General features: G+C 40.9%; 2 protein-coding genes across 2 annotated transcripts in view; both read right to left on the bottom strand.

Moving 5' to 3' along the window:
• LOC146347760 (uncharacterized) overlaps window positions 1–5,759 on the bottom strand; it is a 29,217-nt gene extending 23,458 nt beyond the window's left edge. Inside the window, exon 1 of the mRNA XM_084851286.1 lies at window positions 4,852–5,759. The gene's annotated coding sequence lies outside the window, so the exon portion shown is untranslated. The remainder of the gene's footprint in view (window positions 1–4,851) is intronic.
• XPR1 (xenotropic and polytropic retrovirus receptor 1) overlaps window positions 1–13,268 on the bottom strand; it is a 160,335-nt gene that overhangs the window by 94,823 nt on the left and 52,244 nt on the right. The window lies entirely within an intron of this gene.

The raw sequence follows: 13,268 nt of genomic DNA, 5'->3' as shown, positions 1-13,268 counted from the left end.
AAGGGAACGAAAAATACTCCGGGTGAATGACTGGCTATGAAGGTGGTGCCGACGAGAGAGATTTGGATTCTGGGACCACGGGCTATACTTCCTGGAAGATGGGCTGTTGGCAAGGGATGGGTTGCACCTCACAAAGGATGGGAAGAATGTGTTTGGCCACAGCATGAAGAACTTCGTCAGGAGGGCTTTAAACTGAATCCTACGGGGCAGGGAGATGTAATGTTGGGGGTAACAATGGACGTAGGCGCATGCACTGCAATTGAGAGAACAGCTCTGATAGCGCCCAATAATAGTCTTCAGACACATGTAGGAAGAAAGCCAGACTATGAAGCACATGGTCTTCGATGTCTATATACTAATGCACAGAGTATGGAAAACAAACAGAACGAACTTGAACTCTTAATACAGAAGGGAGATTATGACTTGATAGGTATAACTGAGACTTGGTGGGATGACTCTCATGACTGGAATACAGCAATTGAAGGATATTACTTGTTCACAAAGAACAGGAGGAACAGAAAGGGAAGTGGGGTTGCACTGTATGTGAAAAATACATATCTCTGCACAGAAATACAGGAGGATAAGCTTGGTAGCTCCATCAAGAGCATCTGGATCAAAATAAATGGAGCAAAGAATAAAAGGAACATGGTGGTCGGAGTCTACTACCAGCCACTCAATCAAGGAGAAGACGAGGATAAAACTTCTGAAAAGCAAACAGCCAATATTTTAAGGAAGCATGATGTAGTAGTAATGGGGGACTTCAATTTCCCCGATATTTGTTGGGAGACAAATTCTGCAAAACATGGCCCCTCCAGGAAATTCCTGACTTGTGTGGCGGATGACTTCCTCCTACAGAAAGTAAAGGAAGGAACTAGAGGATCGGCTATCCTTGACTTGATCCTAACCAACAGAGATGACTTAGTGGATAAAGTAGCAGTTACAGGAACTCTGGGGGAAAGCGACAATGTTATACTTGAGTTCTTGGTTCTCAGGGAAGCAAAAGCCGAGTGTAGTCAAACGCGTACCCTGGATTTTAGGAAAGCTGATTTTAATAAACTCAGAACAATGACCAGTAAGGTCCCGTGGCAAGCGACGCTAATGAGAAAAGGAGTCCAAGATGGGTGGGAGCTTTTAAAAAAGGAAATTCTCAAGGCACAATTACAAACAATTCCAACAAGAAGAAAAGGTGGAAGACAACAGAAGAAGCCAATGTGGCTTCACAAAAAGCTTAGGGATTACCTGAAAACAAAAAAGGACACATATAGGAAGTGGAAAGAAGGCCAAATAACAAAGGAAGAGTACAGACAGGTAGCACGGAATTGCAGGGATGGTGTCAGGAAGGCTAAAGCTGAGAATGAGCTGAGGTTAGGGAGGGATGCTAAAAACAACAAAAAGCCTTTCTTCAGATACGTGCATAGTAAAAGGCAGAGGAAAGAAATGGTTGTTCAGCTATTAAATGAGGATGGCAAAACGATAACAGACGACAAAGAAAAGGCAAAGGTGCTCAATTCCTACTTTGGCTCAGTCTTCTCCCAAAAGAGGTTCTATGACCCCCCTGGCAAATGCGAAGTACAGGCTGAAGGGGCAGGATTGCAGCTTGAGATCGATAGGCATATGGTCAAGGAACACTTCATTACTTTGAATGAGTTCAAATCTCCAGGGCCAGATGAACTGCGTCCTAGACTAATAAAGGAACTGGCAGAAGAACTCTCAGAACCACTGTCTATTCTCTTTGAGAAATCATAGAGGATGGGGGAAGTGCCAGATGATTGGAGGAGGGCTAATGTTGTCCCTATCTTCAAAAAGGGTAAAAAGGAGGAACCTGGGAACTACAGACCAGTCAGTCTGACATCAATCCCTGGGAAAATTCTGGAGCAGATCATAAAGCAATCCATCTGGAAGCACCTTGAAAACAATGCAGTGATTACTCGAAGCTAACATGGATTTGTCAAAAACAAGTCCTGCCAGACAAATCTGATCTCGTTTTTTGCTCAAGTAACCTCCCTCGTGGACTGTGGGAATGCTGTGGACATCATATACCTCGACTTCAGCAAAGCTTTTGACAAAGTGCCCCATGATATCCTGATGAGCAAACTAGCTCAAAGTGGGCTAGATGAAACAACGTTCCGGTGGAACCACAGTTGCCTACAGAATCGGACTCTGCTTATCAATGGGACCTTCTCAAACTGGGGAGAGGTAATGAGTGTGGTACCGCAGGGCTCAGTCCTGGGCCCAGTGCTCTTCAACATTTTTATTAATGACTTGGAGGAGGAGGTGCAGGGAATGCTGATCAAATTTGCAGATGACACAAAATTGGGCAGGATAGCTAATGCCCTGGAAGACAGAAACAAAATTCAAAGTGATCTGGATAGTCTAGAGCGCTGGGCAGAAAACAACAGAATGACATTTAATAGGGATAAATGCCAAGTTCTGCACCTAGGAAAAAGAAACCAACCAAATGCACAGTTACAAGATGGGGGATACATGGCTCAACAACACTACAAGCGAGAAGGATCTTGGAATTGTTGTCGATCACAAGCTGAATATGAGCCAACAATGTGATGTGGCTGCAAAAAAGGCAAATGCTATTTTGGGCTGCATTAATAGATGCATAGCTTCCAAATCCCAGGAAATACTAGTTCCCCTCTACTCAGCACTGCTTAGGCCTCATCTGGAGTACTGTGTCCAGTTCTGGGTGCCACACTTTAAGAAGGATGCAGACAAACTGGGGAGGGTTCAGAGGAGGGCAACAGAGATGATCAGGGGACTGGAAACAAAGCCCTATGAAGAGAGGCTGAAAGAACTGGGCATGTTTAGCCTTGAGAAGAGAAGACTGAGGGGAGATATGATAGTGCTCTTCAAGTACTTGAAAAGTTGTCACAGAGAGGAAGGCCAGGATCTCTTCTTGATCATCCCAGAGTGCAGGACACAGAATAATGGGCTCAGGTTAACGGAAGCCAGATTCCGGCTGAACATCAGGAAAAACTTCCTGACTGTTAGAGCAATACAACAATGGAGCCAATGACTTAGGGAGGTAGTGGGCTCTCCCACACTGGAGGCATTCAAGACGAGGCTGGACAGCCATCTGTCAGGGATGCCCTGACTTGGATTCCTGCATTGAGATTCTAGGGTTGCTTATGGGTTAAACAACCCAGAGTTAACCTATGGTTTGTTGTTGGTTTAACTCTGGACTGTTTAACCTATAAACAACCCAGAGTGTCCGGGTTTGGATGTCAAGATAACAAGCTATGAATGGAGCATTCGTAGGTTGTTTATTCAAAATGGAAATGGCTCATGTGATCCATGCATCCCTGCAAATCCCATGATTTAATTAACCCATGATTTGCCACCGTGACATGTGAACTGCCTTTATTTGTCAAGATTTGTTTTATTCACACTAGCTTAGATTATAAATAACAGGGTACACCATGTTATCCAAAGAACATCCAAGAGAAAAGTGCTTGGATGGGTGATGACGGTGATACCAAATTGAAGTTATGCTGTTATTAGTTCCACTGAATCCCAGAGTCACCACAATTTTGTTTTAAAATGTCTTTATTTATTTATTACTCAAATTTATATACTGCTTTCCACAGAGATATCAAAGCAATGAACATAAAATGCAATGGCGTCAAAACAATAAATATGACAATAAAAACAACAAAATACCGCACACTCACTGCAGGGGTCCCCAACCTTTTTGGACCTGTGGGCACATTTGGGAATTGGAGAAACTGCTGTGGGCACCACCACAAAATGCTTAGTCAATGGATTGCCACATTCATGTCTACCTGCCGCGTCTATGTATCTTAGGCTGGGTCTTATTCAGCAAAAACTTTTTATTCATTTCTATTGGGCACTGCAACATCTCTTTAATAAGGCATTGTCTAATTCAGCTAATTGCTGGCGATACAATACAGCTAATGCTTCTTTTAAACATATGTTTTGGCAATGTACAGTATTTGCTTCTTTTTGGGAAGTTATTACACACTTACATTTTGTACTAGAACAATCTTTAATATTCACTGATGTACATGCTCTTTTAAATTATTTACCTGCTTCATGGAAATTAACAAATAGTTAGCATAAATTGATTCTTCGCGCTCTTTTGACAGCGTAAAGACTGATACAACACTGAAAGGCTAAACCCTCACTCCTATAATGCAATAGATTGAGGACTTTCCAACACTTTCAGTATATGAATGGGTGGCATATAGACACTATCTTCAAATTTATACTTATTTGGATATTTGGCCCGCTTTTGTTGAAGCCTATGTATAATTGCTAGAAAGTTGTATGCATTTCATATGTACTCATTACTATGGATATAAACAAATCCATGTACCTATATTAAAAAATTGGGGGGGGGGGTAAACAAAAGTTTTGCAGGTGCCCATGGACCCTCCACAGTCACCATCTGGAGGTGCCCACAGGCTGGGGACCCCCTGCTCTAGTGTGCACTGCAAACCATAGCTGGCTGGGTCACACTTCAGGGAAAGCTTGTGTGAAGAGATGAGTTTTAAGAAGATATCTAAATGTCAGAACTGTGGGGGGCCTGTCTAATGTCAATTGGTAAATTGTTCCAGAGGGTGGGTGCTATAATACTAAATGCTCTAAAAGCAGTTGCTCCTAAGACAAACCTGAGGAGTGTGTGGCACCCTCAGCAGTGCTCCCTCTGATGATTGCAGAGATCAAGCAGGGACATAACAGGTGAGGCAGACCCTAAGGTAACCTGGTCCCAAATTATTTAGGGCTTTATATGTTAACATACTTCCAAAACACTATAGAATTCAAACATCTGAGCCATCTCTCAAGCCTGCTTAGTAGCTGTTTCCAACACCTTAGACTCACTTCTTGACCACCTCCCTTGGATCCAGACCTGGCAACTCACACAGAAAGGAGGTCCCACCACAAGCCAAACTGTGTTCCGGACTGCATGGAGCCCAGGTCTGGGACTCAGTGGGAACTTTACCAGGATTGGTAAAGTGTTCTCTTGAGGTGTACAAGGTCTCTCCAGGTAAATACAATTCAATAGGACAGCATAAGGGGATCCTTGGCCCAAGAAATGGCTTGGTTCCAGAGTAGAATGGAGAGTCACAAAGATTGATGATGAGAGCCGATTAAACTCTTGGTTTCTTCTAAGAGCTGAAACACACGAGCATGAGGTAAACTTAAGCAAAAAGAAAGAACAAAGTCAGCCTGAACTTGAAGGCAGTTATAGGGTTTCACACAAAGATGACATAGGGGTTGATTGCTCAGAGGCTGTTCACTGGATGGGTCAAAACAAGAGGAACAAAAGTTTGATTCCAACAACTGAATACAAGGTTCAGGGAAGTTCCCTGCCACTTGATTATGTTTACATTCAAGGTTTCATAGCATAATACTCAGAACAAAAGGAGTAATCGAAGGCACTAGGAGTTGTTGGCTTCCTGCTCTAGCCTCACCAAATTGGTAAGTAGGTAAGGACCCTTCAGGATTGGATAACTTTTTCTGCCATAGCACTGAACATTTTGATTCAAAGGTACTCTTGTGGGTTAGCTGGGTGGGTGCTGGCATGAGAATTAAGTAGGCATTTGTCTGTGTCCTCTGGTTGCAGGGTAATACTACCTTTAAGTAAATAGAGGCATAGTTACATACACTAAGCAGCTCCTAATTATGCAGCATTCCAGAGCCTATTACTATTGCTCCTAGAAACTGTTCAAGTCATACCTTCTGGAACAAACATGGATTCTTGAGTCAAGGTATTGGATGTTACCCTAACATCTTGACTCAAGAATCCATGTTTGTTCCAGAAGGTATTGCAGCATAATACTCAGAACAATACTCAGAACAGTTGCCAATTTTTCTTTCCATCTGCAGCAGCATGCATCATACCCAGTGCTGCTATGAAGGAACCCCCAGCTTTCAGAAGCAAGGTGGTGGTGTGCAAGGGGCAGCAGTGAAAAGTGGGGTCAGAAAAGCAGACCACTGCACACAGCCCTTTTGATCCTGACAATTGTGCTTCTATATTAGAACTTGAGGAACTCAGACACTTTACAGATTAACAAATTCAGTTTAAATTTAAGATGCTAGATGACCCACGTCTAAGAACTTTTTCCAGGAGAAGCCTAAATCAAAGTCCACAAAGTAGAAATACTGATGTTTGGCCTTAAGTATGGAAATATGAAGCCCCTTAAAAGTCGTTTCACACATGTTTAGGTACACATGTATACCTAAACAACTGGATGCTGTACAATAAAAGAACAATGAAGACACACTAGCATTTAAAGGAGTCTTATAATCTAATGAGGGCTCAGACTGATGTACCCTTCTCTACCATACACAGAATTTTCAGTGTGAATTGGCATCTGTGCTTCTAACATGCTTAATGTCAAGTTCATGTAAAGGGCTCTACATGAAGTGAAAGTTAGTGCATGATCACTCAAGAGATCATGGCCTGGTCCAGAGAAGCACCATGAGGAGATTAGTGGCCAGTACAGAAGTGCCTAAACTAAATATTAAGTAACAAGGTAGTAGTCAAGCAGCCAACAAAAGGATGTTTTGTTTACTTCTTCTGAATAAAAGAACTACTAAAGGCCAAGTTTAAAGATCAGTTTGCAAGATTGTGCAAGACAGCAGCCATTTGTGGAAAAAATGAAAACTCTGCTGTGCATGTGTAGTTGCTCACATGCATATATAAGGACTTGTTGGAACAGCACCCATATTTATGTACAGACTCATAACTCATATTACAAGTCACTATATTTCTTCTCCCAAGATTTTAGATTCCTGCTAGTGACCATTTAAAACTATGTGCTCCATAAACCATATAGCCTTATTTCAGACAGCATCTTATGTTTGACGAAAAATATCATAGATGTCAGTGACTAAGGCCACTGCTCATATCCATACATATCTTAGTCATGGAAAATCAATTTACCAAATTAGCATTTTAGTTGCTTAAACTCCAACATGACCTGCAGATGAAGTTTTGCCGATGTGACATGACTTTTCTTACAGACCTGGCCTTCTGAAACCCAGCAATGTAACTTGAGTTACATATGTATATTCAGCCTCAATATACATATCTATTAACATGAGTGCACTGGGCTCACTATCATTAAATTGGCAATATGCACAGCACTGTTCTTTATTTTATTTCTTACACAACTTACTATAATTAACATGGATAAGCAACAGTCAAATATAGAGAGGATTCACTGCACTCTACCAATTAAGTGCAGTAAAATTACTAGTTGGAAAAATTCAGGTAGACAAACTGGGCAGCTAAGTTTTGAAGTTGGCGCCAGAAATCATAACACCCCAAGCCAAAAAAGCCAACTTTACAGTAAACATGCCAGGTATGATCTATGTCAGGCATTTACTCGCTTGATTTCGAATTTTAGCAGCTACTTTGCAAGCTAAATGAAGGGGTTTTCTGAAGTAGTTTATACTGAGCAGGTGAGTTATAATTAAGAGTATGCTACCTTTTCTTTTTTTAGTCCAAGATTTTAAGAAAAATGGTATAAATACACTTTCCAGATTATACAAAAGTGGGGGGGGGGAGACTGCTAAACATTGAGGCAAGTAGTGACTGAGACTTTGGAGGAAAGTTCATTTACCCAAGTTATTTTTTATCAACGCCAAATTTTTATCAACCCCGAATCTAATCAGTTTCTTTCACTGGCATCAAATTCAGCACCCCTTCCCAAACACCTATGAAAGATACAGGTTAGCTTTATTGGCCATCATAAAAATTCATACATACAAGACAGACCCTTCCTCTAGAGTGTGCAAAACAGTGGGTCTTTCCAACCCTCTTTTTACCCCACCCAATCCATGCTGCAACCCTCCAGCATCTTCATTTCGGTAATAGATTTCTACATACACTGACATTTACAAAAAATGGTATGGTTTTACATGCAAAGCAATGTAGTTAGCTAAGAGGCTACTAATTTCTCTTTAGCAGCAAATCCTTCTCAGTCCATAAATAACAAGATGGCCCTACAGGAACAAGAACAACAGGTGTCAGCAACATGCAGGAAGGACTCTGCCCCAATCTTATAATTGCAGCAATGGAGAAATATTTCCAAGCGTTAGGAGCAAGACAACTTTAGGCATCTAGCCCAGGACACAGCTGAACATTTTTTTAAAAATTCTTCACCATCGGTATGAAATAAGTCATCATTTCTACCTTCATTAGTAAATACATATCAGTTTGAGACGGGGAGGACAAAAGTGGGGGGGACAAACTCCATGCTTGCCCTAATTATGTTATGAAAATTATGCCTTCCCCTTCACAAAGGAAATTGAAGTCCTGCTCATGGCATCTGCAAATATTGTAGCTCCAACAACAACAAAACGTATGTTCACATAACACAGAGAGAACTTTGCAGTATGAGTGCATGAAGCAAATTCCCAGACTACATGAAACACATCCTTTTAAAATGGATTAGCAGTAGCTACCCTGCCTGTTTCAAACAACTAATGCATTTCATTTCATTATCTGTACTCTCCATGCATAATATAGCAGCCACCAATTCTGTGTTGTATGAGTATTTAACTGTGCAAATTGTTATTTCAACTTTTGACTTGCTTACCTATCATGCAACTTCAATGTATATCTCCATGGTATAGAAAGAACACACTGTTAGTTATCAAAGTTTATGTTAAGTTGCAGACAAGCGAACCTATATCCAAAGTTGGGGAAACAGAAATTACCAGACTTCTATTCCCTAAAGTAGGTGCTGTGTCAAGCCAAATTCACACCTAGTGTTTTTAAAAGCACACTGACGGTCTCTCACTGGCATTTTACATCAATGCATGCCATTCTAAGTGCCCCTATTATGATGGTACTACCAGAGCAGTTAATACATTCCAGAAGCAAAAAAATTAGTTAATGCCATAAAAACACTAATGAGCAACAATTTTAGACTTAATTTCTTCATTAAGAAACTAATCTTTCCATGTTGAACAAGCGACTGCCGACCTTCTTCATATGTAAACACCCCTCCCCAAACATTGATATAAACAGGAATATTACAGGCAGGTTCTGAAGGTGAGAAAATAGTGGCATCATTAGAAATTTATTTCCATGTTTTTTCCCCTACTTGAGGAGGTGGCTGGATTTTACCGTTGACTATCCCTCTCTCCTGGTGCACTGAGGCAACTTCTGGTAGCCAGAGTGATTCAAAGATTTCTCCTGTAACTTCGTCAGCAGTTAAGATTGAAAAATGATTCCCTTCTGCACATGCCACCACCATTAGAAGCAAGATTACTATTGCCAATAATGAGGCACTTTTAGTAGCAGTCCCTCAACTTCGAAATTTCCCCTTAGTAAAAAAAAGTATGACAGATCAGTGCAGTCAGTCCTTTTATGTCTCCTACTTTTCTGCAATTTAGAAGTTGACTTGAATCATAACTAATTCTCCATGAATGAAACAGCTCCTTCCACTTGTGGAAGTGACTCTGATCCAGCAGAGGCTTCAGCTTGAGGAGTGGGGGGGGGGGGATTCTTTTTCTTCTTTCATTACATTATTAACCTAATTATCATTATATCACATATTTCATGACTAAGTAAAAAACTAAATAGTTATATCTTTAAAGTGTACAATCTAATACTTAGCAATCCATGTCCTGTTTTTTCAAACCAAGTTTAAATTATTTTTTCGTTATATCATTTCAAATAAATTCTATGAATTAATATCCATATTCTATCAAACTTCATAAATTGAATAGATTGTTCCCAGTTGTCATTTAGAAATCCTGTTTTTATTTCTATCTCTCAATATAATATATTCAATAATCTTAAACATGTCTGCAATATTCCAGATTTTTGTTAACCATAATTTTAATGTTGGTGTCTGATTATAACAGCATTACAAGAGGGTTTAAAGGTATCTTATGCCTTAAGATCAATTCGAGCATAGGCTTAACCTTTTCCCCAACACATTTTTCAGATTCTACCATATATGCATTTTTTTGCATGTCTATTAATTGTTTATACATTTTATACTACCTGGAGTTTGATAACATTGATAAAGAATTTTGTAATGATAGTCTCTGATATTCAAGCAGCAAGTCAGACCTCTAGTAAAGACAAATTGCCATACTTGATTTGAGATTGTTATTCCAACCATTCTCTCCTATGATGATTCCTCAAACTTGTTTTCACTCAGATAATCAATTCCTCATACATAAATCTTAGATAACAGTCCTTTTTCTATTGAGACATCATTAACTAGTTTCTCAAAATCTGTTAAGTTTTAAAATAATTTAAAAGTAGTTTTTAAAGTCATACTGCCCTTATCCTTCAGCAAAGGAGATCGTTACCTTGTCGTGGTGCTGGAGCTTGAGCACCTCAATGACGTCATGAGCTAAACCGTGAAGGGACACCCAAGACGGAAAGGTCATGGCAGAGAGGTCAGACTAAATACGATCCCTGGGGAAGGAAATGGCAACCCACCCCAGTATTCTTGCCATGAAAACTAAATGGATCGGTATACCATCGGAAGATGGAACTCCCAGGTCGGAAGATGGTCAAAATGCTACTGGGGAGGAACAGAGGATAAGTTCAACTAGCCCCAGATGTGATGATGCAGCTAGCTCAAAGCCGAAAGGATGGCTAGCAGCCGATGGTGCTGGTGGTGAATGACGAATCCAATGTTCTAAAGATCAACACACCATAGGAACCTGGAATGTAAGATCTATGAGCCAGGGCAACTTGGATGTGGTTACTGGGGAGATGTCAAGATTAAATATAGACATTGCGGGTGCCAGTGAACTGAAATGGACTGGAAAGGGCTGGAATGGGCCACTTCACATCAAATGACCACCAGATCTACTACTGTGGACAAGAGGACCACAGAAGAAATGGAGTAGCCTTCATACTTCATAATAAAGTGGCTAAAGCAGTGCTTGGATACAATCCAAAAAATGACAGAATGATCTCAATTCGAATTCAGGGTAAGCCATTTAACATCACAGTGATCCAAATATATGCCCCAACCACAGATGCTGAAGAAGCAGAAGTAGATCAGTTCTATGAGGATCTGCAGCACCTACTGGATAGTACGCCAAACAAATATGTTATTTTCATTACAGGAGACTGGAATGCTAAGGTGGGTAGTCAAACGACACCTGGAATTACAGGCAAGCATGGTCTGGGAGAACAAAATGAAGCAGGACATAGGCTGATAGAACTTTGCCAAGACAACTCACTGTGCATAACAAACACTCTCTTCCAACAACCTAAGAGACGACTTTATACATGGACTTCACCAGACGGTCAAAGTAGCCAAAGGTGGCGGACATCTATGCCGTTGGTAAAAACAAGACCTGGAGCTGATAGTAGTTCAGATCACGAACTTCTTATTGCACAATTTAGAATCAGACTAAAGAGAATAGGGAAGACCCACAAAATAGTTAGATATGAGCTCACGAATATTCCTCATGAATATGCAGTGGAGGTGAAGAATAGATTTAAGGGACTAGATTTAGTAGAAAGAGTCCTGGAAGAACTATGGACAGAAGTTCGCAACATTGTTCAGGAGGCGGCAACAAAAAACGTCCCAAAGAAAAAGAAAACCAAAAAGGCAAGATGGCTGTCTGCTGAGACACTGGAAGCAGACCAAGAAAGAAGGAAAGCAAAAGGCAACAGTGATTGGGGGAGAAATACCCAATTAAATGCAGAATTCCAGAGGTTAGCCAGAAGAGATAAGGAATTATTTTTAAACAAGCAATGCGCGGAAGCGGAAGAAGATAATAGAATAGGAAGGACAAGAGACCTCTTCCAGAAAATTAGAAACATCGGAGGTAAATTCCAGGCAAAAATGGGTATGATCAAAAACAAAGATGGCAAGGACCGAACAGAAGCAGAAGAGAGCAAGAAAAGGTGGCAAGAATATACGGAAGGTCTGTATAGGAAGGATAATAATATCGGGGATAGATTTGACAGTGTAGTCAGTGAGCTAGAGCCAGACATCCTGAAGAGTGAGGTTGCATGGGCCTTAAGAAGCATTGCTAATAACAAGGCAGCAGGAGATAACGGTATCCCAGCTGAACTGTTTAACATCTTGCAAGATGATGCTGTCAAGGTGATGCATACCATATGCCAGCAAATTTGGAAAACACAAGAATGGCCAACAGATTGGAAAAAGTCAACTTATATCCCCATACCAAAAAAGGGAAGCACCAAAGAATGTTCCAACTATCGAACAGTGGCACTTATTTCACATGCCAGTAAGGTAATGCTCAAGATCTTGCAAGGTAGACTCCAGCAATTCGTGGAACGAGAATTGCCAGAGTACAAGCTGGGTGTAGAAAAGGCAGAGGAACTAGAAACCAAATTGCTAATATCCGCTGGATAATGGAGAAAGCCAGGGAGTTTCAGAAAAACATCTATTTCTGTTTTATTGACTATTCTAAAGCCTTTGACTATGTGGATCATAACAAATTGTGGCACGTTCTTGGTGGTATGGGGATACCAAGTCATCTTGTCTGCCTCCTGAGGAATCTGTATAACGACCAAGTAGCAACTGTAAGAACAGACCATGGAACAACGGACCGGTTTAAGATTGGGAAAGGAGGACGGCAGGGTTGTATACTCTCACCCTACCTATTCAACCTGTACGCAGAACACATCATGCGACATGCTGGGTTTGATGAAGCCAAGGCTGGAGTTAAAATCGCTGGAAGAAACATTAGCAATCTCCGATATGCAGATGATACCACTTTGATGGCTGAAAGCGAGGAGGAGCTGAGGAACCTTATGACGAAGGTGAAAGAAGAAAGTGCAAAAGCTGGGTTGCAGTTAAACCTAAAAAACCCCCAAGATTATGGCAACCAGCTTGATTGATAACTGGCAAATAGAGGGAGAAAATGTGGAGGCAGTGACAGACTTTGTCTTTCTAGACGCAAAGATTACTGCAGATGCTGACTGCAGCCAGGAAATCAGAAGACGTTTACTACTTGCGAGGACAGCAATGACAAATCTTGATAAAATAGTTAAGAGCAGAGACATCACACTGACAACAAAGGTCCGCATAGTTAAAGCAATGGTATTCCCCATAGTAACCTATGGCTGCGAGAGCTGGACCATAAGGAAGGCTGAGCGAAGGAAGATAGATGTTTTTGAACTGTGGTGCTGGAGGAAAATTCTGAGAGTGCCTTGGACTGCAAGAAGTTCAAACCAGTCCATACTTCAGGAAATAAAGCCAGACTGCTCACTTGAGGGAATGATATTAAAGGCAAAACTGAAGTATTCTGGCCACATCGTGAGAAGACAGGAT

The sequence above is a fragment of the Heloderma suspectum genome, chromosome 4 (genome assembly GCF_057233095.1).
Source record: "Heloderma suspectum isolate Gila_16-S chromosome 4, 16-S_ref, whole genome shotgun sequence".
NCBI classification, from domain to species: Eukaryota; Metazoa; Chordata; class Lepidosauria; order Squamata; family Helodermatidae; genus Heloderma; species Heloderma suspectum.
This window is presented reverse-complemented; position numbering and strand designations above follow the sequence as displayed.